The sequence below is a fragment of the Bufo bufo genome, chromosome 3 (genome assembly GCF_905171765.1).
Source record: "Bufo bufo chromosome 3, aBufBuf1.1, whole genome shotgun sequence".
Classification (NCBI taxonomy): Eukaryota; Metazoa; Chordata; class Amphibia; order Anura; family Bufonidae; genus Bufo; species Bufo bufo.
The window spans coordinates 365145373-365156515 of record NC_053391.1 but is presented as its reverse complement, the minus strand read 5'-3'; positions in this window follow the sequence as shown (position 1 = coordinate 365156515).

The window sequence follows — 11143 nt, the reverse complement described above, 5'->3', positions numbered from 1 at the left end:
GGTTGCATCAAAAGGGGCATAGATGCCCGTGATGAGAACATATTCCTACTACTTTACAAATCACTGGTCAGACCACACATGGAGTACTGTGTACAGTTCTGGGCTCCTGTAAACAAGGCAGACATAGCAGAGCTGGAGAGGGTCCAGAGGAGGGCAACTAAAGTAATAACTGGAATGGGGCAACTACAGTACCCTGAAAGATTATCAAAATTAGGGTTATTCACGTTAGAAAAAAGACGACTGAGGGGAGATCTAATTACTATGTATAAATATATCAGGGGGCAGTACAGAGATCTATCCCATCATCTATTTATCCCCAGGACTGTGACTGTGACGAGGGGACATCCTCTGAGTTTGGAGGAAAGAAGGTTTGTACACAAACATAGAAAAGGGTTCTTTACGGTAAGAGCAGTGAGACTATGGAACTCTCTGCCTGAGGAGGTGGTGATGGTGAGTACAATAAAGGAATTCAAGAGGGGCCTGGATGTATTTCTGGAGTGTAATAATATTACAGGCTATAGCTACTAGAGAGGGGTCGTTGATCCAGGGAGTTATTCTGATTGCCTGATTGGAGTCGGGAAGGAATTTTTTATTCCCCTAAAGTGAGGAAAATTGGCTTCTACCTCACAGGGTTTTTTTTTTGCCTTCCTCTGGATCAACTTGTAGGATGACAGGCCGAACTGGATGGACAAATGTCTTTTTTCGGCCTTATGTACTATGTTACTATGTTACTATGTAAGATCAATGAACTTGAGGCTATAATGGCATCTGAGAATATAGATGTAGTGGCTGTTACTGAGACATGGTTCAAGGGGAGTAATGACTGGGATATATCAATACCAGGGTTCTCTCTATACAGGAAAGACAGAGAAGGCAAGAAGGGGGAGGGGTGGCCCTGTATGTGAAAGACAGCATAAAATCTAATTTGATACAAGTTAGCGAGAACAATTTTGAGTCAGTTTGGGTTACCTTGCAGCTTGATAATCATAAGGTAACTCGTGTAGGTGTGATATATAGACCACCTAGCCAAGTCAAAGAATTAGATGATCTACTAGTTGAGGAAATAGCTAAAATGACATTGAAGGGGGAAGTTATCATTATGGGAGACTTCAATCTTCCTGATGTAAACTGGAAAACCAAAATAGCTAGTTCTGCCAGGAGTACAGATATTCTAAATTCCCTACTGGGATTATCTCTACAGCAAGTAGTTGAGGAGCCAACCCGGAAGGAGGCCATTTTAGATTTAGTATTCACAAATGGGAATTTGGTATATGATATTACTGTAGGGAAAGATTGGGATCTAGTGATCACCAGTCAGTGTGGTTTACTATAAGCACAGTGACTGAGTCACACCACACAAAAACAAAAGTTTTAGATTTTAGAAAAACTGACTTTTCTAAAATTAGATTAGTGGTATACGAGTCCCTATCAGATTGGAACAGTTTCATTGGAGTCCAGGAGAAATGGGACTACTTAAAAGAGGCACTATTGAAGGCAACAGAAAATTGCATTAGGCTTATCAGTAAAAGCAAAAAAAGGAAAAGACCACTGTGGTAATCAGCAGAAGTGGCCAAAATCGTTAAAAACAAAAAGATAGCATTTAGAAATTATAAAAAAAAAAAAAACGAGGATGACAGGCAAATTTATAAGATTAGGCAGAGAGAGGCCAAACAAGTTATAAGAGCTTCTAAAGCACAGGCAGAAGAGAAATTAGCTCAGTCAGGCAAAAAAGGCGATAAGGCATTCTTCAGATACATAAATGAAAAAAGGAAACTAAAACAAGGAATTACAAAATTAAAAACAAAAGAAGGAAGGTATATGGAAGAAGATAAAGAACTAGCTGACTGCCTCAATGAATACTTCTGTTCAGTTTTTACGAAGGAAAATGAAGGAAATGGACCTCAGTTAGGAAAGAAGACTAATGAATCTTTTGATGCATGTGTCTTTACAGAGGAAGAGGTCCTAAGTCAGCTGTCTAAAATCAATACAAATAAGTCACAGGGGCCTAATGGGATACACCCAAAGCTATTAAAAGAGCTCAGCGGTGAACTAACAAAACCATTAACAGATTTATTTAACCAATCACTGGCAACAGGGGTCGTCCCAGAAGATTGGAAATTAGCAAATGTTGTGCCGATTCACAAGAAAGGTAGTAGGGAGGAATCGGGCAACTATAGGCCAGTAAGCCTGACATCAATAGTGGGGAAATTAATGGAAACCATACTTAAGGAGAGGATTGTGGAACATCTAAAATCCCATGGATTGAAAGATGAAAAACAGCATGGGTTTACTTCAGGGAGATCATGTCAAACTAATCTTATAGATTTTTTTGATTGGGTGACTAAAACAATAGATGGCGGAGGTGCAGTAGACATCGCTTATCTAGACTTCAGTAAGGCTTTTGATACTGTCCCACACAGAAGGCTTATCAATAAATTGCAATCTTTGGGCTTGGACTCCCATATTGTTGAATGGATTAGGCAGTGGCTGAGGGACAGGCAACAGAGGGTTGTAGTCAATGGAGTATATTCAGACCAAGGTCTTGTTACCAGTGGGGTACCTCAGGGATCTGTTCTGGGACCCATATTGTTTAATATCTTTATCAGTGAAATTGCAGAAGGCCTCGATGGTAAGGTGTGTCTTTTTGCGGATGACACAAAGATTTGTAACAGGGTTGATGTTCCTGGAGGGATATACCAAATGGAAAAGGATTTAGGAAAACTAGAGGAATGGTCAAAAATCTGGCAACTAAAATTTTATGTGGATAAGTGCAAAATAATGCACCTGGGGCGTAAAAACCCAAGAGCAGAATATAAAATCAGTGATACTGTCCTAACCTCAGTATCTGAGGAAAGAGATTTAGGGGTCATTATTTCAGAAGACTTAAAGGTAGGCAGACAATGTCATAGAGCAGCAGGAAATGCTAGCAGAATGCTTGGGTGTATAGGGAGAGGAATTACCAGTAGAAAGAGGGAGGTGCTCATGCCGCTCTATAGAGCACTAGTGAGACCTCATTTGGAGTATTGTGCTCCGTACTGGAGACCATATTTCCAGAAGGATATTGATACTTTGGAGAGAGTTCAGAGAAGAGCTACTAAACTGGTACATGGATTGCAGGATAAAACTTACCAGGAAAGATTAAAGGACCTTAACATGTTTAGCTTGGAAGAAAGACGAGACAGAAGGGATATGATAGAAACTTTTAAATACATAAAGGGAATCAACAAGGTAAAAGAGGAGAGAATATTTAAAAGAAGAAAAACTGCTACAAGAGGACATAGTTTTAAATTAGAGGGGCAAAGGTTTAAAAGTAATATCAGGAAGTATTACTTTACTGAGAGAGTAGTGGATGCATGGAATAGCCTTCCTGCAGAAGTGGTAGCTGCAAATACAGTGAAGGAGTTTAAGCATGCATGGGATAGGCATAAGGCCATCCATCCTTCATATAAGATAGGGCCAGGGGCTATCCATAGTACTCAGTATATTGGGCAGACTAGATGGGCCAAATGGTTCTTATCTGCCGTCACATTCTATGTTTCTATGTTTATATTTTTGTGCAGTGTATTTTAGACCTAGTGGCCAGTGCAAAAACTTTAGAATTTAATGATTAGTTTTCAAATATAGATAGGGACTTTTGGATTTTTTTTAACCCCTTAAGTACCCAGGACTAGAGTTGAGCGAACACCTGGATGTTCGGGTTCGAGAAGTTCGGCCAAACTTCCCGGAAAGTTTCGGGTTCGGGATCCGAACCCGACCCGAACTTCGTCCCGAACCCGAACCCCATTGAAGTCAATGGGGACCCGAACTTTTCGGCACTAAAAAGGCTGTAAAACCGCCCAGGAAAGAGCTAGAGGGCTGCAAAAGGCAGCAACATGTAGGTAAATCCCCTGCAAACAAATGTGGATAGAGAAATAAATTTAAAAAGAAATAAAAAAAAAAATTAACCAATATCAATTGGAGAGAGGTCCCATAGCAGAGAATCTGGCTTCACGTCAGCAGAGAATCAGTCTTCATGCCATAGCAGAGAATCTGGCTTCACGTCACCCACCACTGTAACAGGCCACTGTCACATATTTAGGCCCAGGCACCCAGGCAGAGGAGAGAGGTCCCATAACAGAGATTCAGGCTTCATGTCAGCAGAGAATCAGTCTTCATGTCATAGCAGAGAATCAGGCTTCACGTCACCCACCACTGGAACAGGCCACTGTCACATATTTAGGCCCAGGCACCCAGGCAGAGGAGAGAGGTCCCATAACAGAGATTCAGGCTTCATGTCAGCAGAGAATCAGTCTTCATGTCATAGCAGAGAATCAGGCTTCACGTCACCCACCACTGGAACAGGCCACTGTCACATATTTAGGCCCAGGCACCCAGGCAGAGGAGAGAGGTCCCATAACAGAGATTCAGGCTTCATGTCATAGCTGAGAATCAGGCTTCACGTCACCCACCACTGAAACAGGCCACTGTCACATATGTAGGCCCCGGCACCCAGACAGAGGAGAGAGGTCCCGTAACAGAGGATCTGGCTTCATGTCAGCACAGAATCAGTCTTCATGTCATAGCAGAGAATCAGGCTTCACGTCACCCACCACTGGAACAGGCCACTGTCACATATTTAGGCCCAGGCACCCAGGCAGAGGAGAGAGGTCCCATAACAGAGATTCAGGCTTCATGTCAGCAGAGAATCAGTCTTCATGTCATAGCAGAGAATCAGGCTTCACGTCACCCACCACTGGAACAAGCCACTGTCACATATTTAGGCCCAGGCACCCAGGCAGAGGAGAGAGGTCCCATAACAGAGATTCAGGCTTCATGTCAGCAGAGAATCAGTCTTCATGTCATAGCAGAGAATCAGGCTTCACGTCACCCACCACTGGAACAGGCCACTGTCACATATTTAGGCCCAGGCACCCAGGCAGAGGAGAGAGGTCCCATAACAGAGATTCAGGCTTCATGTCAGCAGAGAATCAGTCTTCATGTCATAGCAGAGAATCAGGCTTCACGTCACCCACCACTGGAACAGGCCACTGTCACATATTTAGGCCCAGGCACCCAGGCAGAGGAGAGAGGTCCCATAACAGAGATTCAGGCTTCATGTCAGCAGAGAATCAGTCTTCATGTCATAGCAGAGAATCAGGCTTCACGTCACCCACCACTGGAACAGGCCACTGTCACATATTTAGGCCCAGGCACCCAGGCAGAGGAGAGAGGTCCCATAACAGAGATTCAGGCTTCATGTCAGCAGAGAATCAGTCTTCATGTCATAGCAGAGAATCAGGCTTCACGTCACCCACCACTGGAACAGGCCACTGTCACATATTTAGGCCCAGGCACCCAGGCAGAGGAGAGAGGTCCCATAACAGAGATTCAGGCTTCATGTCAGCAGAGAATCAGTCTTCATGTCATAGCAGAGTATCAGGCTTCACGTCACCCACCACTGGAACAGGCCACTGTCACATATTTAGGCCCCGGCACCCAGACAGAGGAGAGAGGTCCCGTAACAGAGAATCTGGCTTCATGTCAGCACAGAATCAGTCTTCATGTCATAGCAGAGAATCAGGCTTCACGTCACCCACCACTGGAACAGGCCACTGTCACATATTTAGGCCCAGGCACCCAGGCAGAGGAGAGAGGTCCCATAACAGAGATTCAGGCTTCATGTCAGCAGAGAATCAGTCTTCATGTCATAGCAGAGAATCAGGCTTCACGTCACCCACCACTGGAACAGGCCACTGTCACATATTTAGGCCCAGGCACCCAGGCAGAGGAGAGAGGTCCCATAACAGAGATTCAGGCTTCATGTCAGTAGAGAATCAGTCTTCATGTCATAGCTGAGAATCAGGCTTCACGTCACCCACCACTGGAACAGGCCACTGTCACATATTTAGGCCCCGGCACCCAGACAGAGGAGAGAGGTCCCGTAACAGAGAATCTGGCTTTATGTCAGCACAGAATCAGTCTTCATGTCATAGCAGAGAATCAGGCTTCACGTCACCCACCACTGGAACAGGCCACTGTCACATATTTAGGCCCAGGCACCCAGGCAGAGGAGAGAGGTCCCATAACAGAGATTCAGGCTTCATGTCAGCAGAGAATCAGTCTTCATGTCATAGCAGAGAATCAGGCTTCACGTCACCCACCACTGGAACAAGCCACTGTCACATATTTAGGCCCAGGCACCCAGGCAGAGGAGAGAGGTCCCATAACAGAGATTCAGGCTTCATGTCAGCAGAGAATCAGTCTTCATGTCATAGCAGAGAATCAGACTTCACGTCACCCACCACTGGAACAGGCCACTGTCACATATTTAGGCCCAGGCACCCAGGCAGAGGAGAGAGGTCCCATAACAGAGATTCAGGCTTCATGTCAGCAGAGAATCAGTCTTCATGTCATAGCAGAGAATCAGGCTTCACGTCATCCACCACTGGAACAGGCCACTGTCACATATTTAGGCCCAGGCACCCAGGCAGAGGAGAGAGGTCCCATAACAGAGATTCAGGCTTCATGTCAGCAGAGAATCAGTCTTCATGTCATAGCAGAGAATCAGGCTTCACGTCACCCACCACTGGAACAAGCCACTGTCACATATTTAGGCCCAGGCACCCAGGCAGAGGAGAGAGGTCCCATAACAGAGATTCAGGCTTCATGTCAGCAGAGAATCAGTCTTCATGTCATAGCAGAGAATCAGGCTTCACGTCACCCACCACTGGAACAGGCCACTGTCACATATTTAGGCCCAGGCACCCAGGCAGAGGAGAGAGGTCCCATAACAGAGATTCAGGCTTCATGTCAGCAGAGAATCAGTCTTCATGTCATAGCAGAGAATCAGGCTTCAAGTCACCCACCACTGGAACAGACCACTGTCACATATTCAGGCCCAGGCACCCAGGCAGAGGAGAGAGGTCCCATAACAGAGATTCAGGCTTCATGTCAGCAGAGAATCAGTCTTCATGTCATAGCAGAGAATCAGGCTTCACGTCACCCACCACTGGAACAGGCCACTGTCACATATTTAGGCCCAGGCACCCAGGCAGAGGAGAGAGGTCCCATAACAGAGATTCAGGCTTCATGTCAGCAGAGAATCAGTCTTCATGTCATAGCAGAGAATCAGGCTTCACGTCACCCACCACTGGAACAGGCCACTGTCACATATTTAGGCCCAGGCACCCAGGCAGAGGAGAGAGGTCCCATAACAGAGATTCAGGCTTCATGTCAGCAGAGAATCAGTCTTCATGTCATAGCAGAGAATCAGGCTTCACGTCACCCACCACTGGAACAGGCCACTCTCACATATTTAGGCCCAGGCACCCAGGCAGAGGAGAGAGGTCCCATAACAGAGATTCAGGCTTCATGTCAGCAGAGAATCAGTCTTCATGTCATAGCAGAGAATCAGGCTTCACGTCATCCACCACTGGAACAGGCCACTGTCACATATTTAGGCCCAGGCACCCAGGCAGAGGAGAGAGGTCCCATAACAGAGATTCAGGCTTCATGTCAGCAGAGAATCAGTCTTCATGTCATAGCAGAGAATCAGGCTTCACGTCACCCACCACTGGAACAAGCCACTGTCACATATTTAGGCCCAGGCACCCAGGCAGAGGAGAGAGGTCCCATAACAGAGATTCAGGCTTCATGTCAGCAGAGAATCAGTCTTCATGTCATAGCAGAGAATCAGGCTTCACGTCACCCACCACTGGAACAGGCCACTGTCACATATTTAGGCCCAGGCACCCAGGCAGAGGAGAGAGGTCCCATAACAGAGATTCAGGCTTCATGTCAGCAGAGAATCAGTCTTCATGTCATAGCAGAGAATCAGGCTTCACGTCACCCACCACTGGAACAGGCCACTGTCACATATTCAGGCCCAGGCACCCAGGCAGAGGAGAGAGGTCCCATAACAGAGATTCAGGCTTCATGTCAGCAGAGAATCAGTCTTCATGTCATAGCAGAGAATCAGGCTTCACGTCACCCACCACTGGAACAGGCCACTGTCACATATTTAGGCCCAGGCACCCAGGCAGAGGAGAGAGGTCCCATAACAGAGATTCAGGCTTCATGTCAGCAGAGAATCAGTCTTCATGTCATAGCAGAGAATCAGGCTTCACGTCACCCACCACTGGAACAGGCCACTGTCACATATTTAGGCCCAGGCACCCAGGCAGAGGAGAGAGGTCCCATAACAGAGATTCAGGCTTCATGTCAGCAGAGAATCAGTCTTCATGTCATAGCAGAGAATCAGGCTTCACGTCACCCACCACTGGAACAGGCCACTCTCACATATTTAGGCCCAGGCACCCAGGCAGAGGAGAGAGGTCCCATAACAGAGATTCAGGCTTCATGTCAGCAGAAACTCAGTCTTCATGTCATAGCAGAGAATCAGGCTTCACGTCACCCACCACTGGAACAGGCCACTGTCACATATTTAGGCCCTGGCACCCAGACAGAGGAAAGAGGTCCCGTAACAGAGAATCTGGCTTCATGTCAGCACAGAATCAGTCTTCATGTCATAGCAGAGAATCAGGCTTCACGTTACCCACCACTGGAACAGGCCACTGTCACATATTTAGGCCCAGGCACCCAGGCAGAGGAGAGAGGTCCCATAACAGAGATTCAGGCTTCATGTCAGCAGAGAATCAGTCTTCATGTCATAGCAGAGAATCAGGCTTCACGTCACCCACCACTGGAACAGGCCACTGTCACATATTTAGGCCCAGGCACCCAGGCAGAGGAGAGAGGCCCCATAACAGAGATTCAGGCTTAATGTCAGCAGAGAATCAGTCTTCATGTCATAGCAGAGAATCAGGCTTCACGTCACCCACCACTGGAACAGGCCACTGTCACATATTTAGGCCCTGGCACCCAGACAGAGGAAAGAGGTCCCGTAACAGAGAATCTGGCTTCATGTCAGCACAGAATCAGTCTTCGTGTCATAGCAGAGAATCAGGCTTCACGTTACCCACCACTGGAACAGGCCACTGTCACATATTTAGGCCCAGGCACCCAGGCAGAGGAGAGAGGTCCCATAACAGAGATTCAGGCTTCATGTCAGCAGAGAATCAGTCTTCATGTCATAGCAGAGAATCAGGCTTCACGTCACCCACCACTGGAACAGGCCACTGTCACATATTTAGGCCCAGGCACCCAGGCAGAGGAGAGAGGTCCCATAACAGAGATTCAGGCTTCATGTCAGCAGAGAATCAGTCTTCATGTCATAGCAGAGAATCAGGCTTCACGTCACCCACCACTGGAACAGGCCACTGTCACATATTTAGGCCCAGGCACCCAGGCAGAGGAGAGAGGTCCCATAACAGAGATTCAGGCTTCATGTCAGCAGAGAATCAGTCTTCATGTCATAGCAGAGAATCAGGCTTCACGTCACCCACCACTGGAACAGGCCACTGTCACATATTTAGGCCCCGGCACCCAGACAGAGGAGAGAGGTCCTGTAACAGAGAATCTGGCTTCATGTCAGCACAGAATCAGTCTTCATGTCATAGCTGAGAATCAGGCTTCACGTCACCAACCACTGGAACAGGCCACTATCACATATTTAGGCCCAGGCACCCAGGCAGAGGAGAGAGGTCCCGTAACAGAGAATCTGGCTTCATGTCAGCAGAGAATCAGTCTTCATGTCATTGCAGAGAATCAGGCTTCACGTCACCCACCACTGGAACAGGCCACTGTCACATATTTAGGCCCAGGCACCCAGGCAGAGGAGAGATGTCCCATAACAGAGATTCAGGCTTCATGTCAGCAGAGAATCAGTCTTCATGTCATAGCAGAGAATCAGGCTTTACGTCACCCACCACTGGAACAGTCCACTGTCACATATTAAGGCCCAGGCACCCAGGCAGAGGAGAGAGGTCCCATAACAGAGATTCAGGCTTCATGTCAGCAGAGAATCAGTCTTCATGTCATAGCAGAGAATCAGGCTTCACGTCACCCACCACTGGAACAGGCCACTGTCAGATATTTTTAGGCCCCGGCACCCAGACAGAGGAGAGGTTCATTCAACTTTTGGTTTCCCCGCAATATAATGGTAAAATGAAAATAAAAATAGGATTGAATGAGGAAGTGCCCTGGAGTAAAATAATATATTGTTAAGGGGAGGTAGTTAATGTCTAATCTGCACAAGGGATGGACAGGTCCTGTGGGATCCATGCCATTTTTATGAACGTCAGCTTGTCCACATTGGCTGTAGACAGGCGGCTGCGTTTGTCTGTAATGACGCCACCTGCCGTGCTGAATACACGTTCAGACAAAACGCTGGCCGCCGGGCAGGCCAGCACCTCCAAGGCATAAAAGGATAGCTCTGGCCACGTGGACAATTTGGAGACCCAGAAGTTGAATGGGGCCGAACCATCAGTCAGTACGTGGAGGGGTGTGCACAGGTACTGTTCCACCATGTTATTGAAATGTTGCCTCCTGCTAACACGTTCCGTATCAGGTGGTGGTGCAGTTAGCTGTGGCGTGGTGACAAAACTTTTCCACATCTCTGCCATGCTAATCCTGCCTTCAGAGGAGTTGGCCGTGACACAGCTGCGTTGGCGACCTCTTGCTCCTCCTCTGCCTTCGCCTTGGGCTTCCACTTGTTCCCCTGTGACATTTGGGAATGCTCTCAGTAGCGCGTCTACCAACGTGCGCTTGTACTCGCGCATCTTCCTATCACGCTCCAGTGTAGGAAGTAAGGTGGGCACATTGTCTTTGTACTGGGGTTCCAGCAGGGTGGCAAACCAGTAGTCCGCACACGTTAAAATGTGGGCAACTCTGCTGTTGTTGCGCAGGCACTGCAGCATGTAGTCTCTCATGTGTGCCAGGCTACCCAGAGGTAAGGACAAGCTGTCCTCTGTGGGAGGCGTATCGTCATCGTCCTGTGTTTCCCCCCAGCCACGCACCAGTGATGGGCCCGAGCTGCGTTGGGTGTCAGCCTGCTGTGAACCTGCTTTATCCTCATCCTCCTCCACCTCCTCCTCATCCTCGTCATCCTTGTCCTCCAGTAGTGGGCCCTGTCTGGCCACATTTGTACCTGGCCTCTGCTGTTGCAAAAAACCTCCCTCTGAGTCACTTCGAAGAGACTGGCCTGAAAGTGCTAAAAATGACCCCTCTTCCTCCTCTTCCTTCTGGGCCACCTACTCTTCCATCA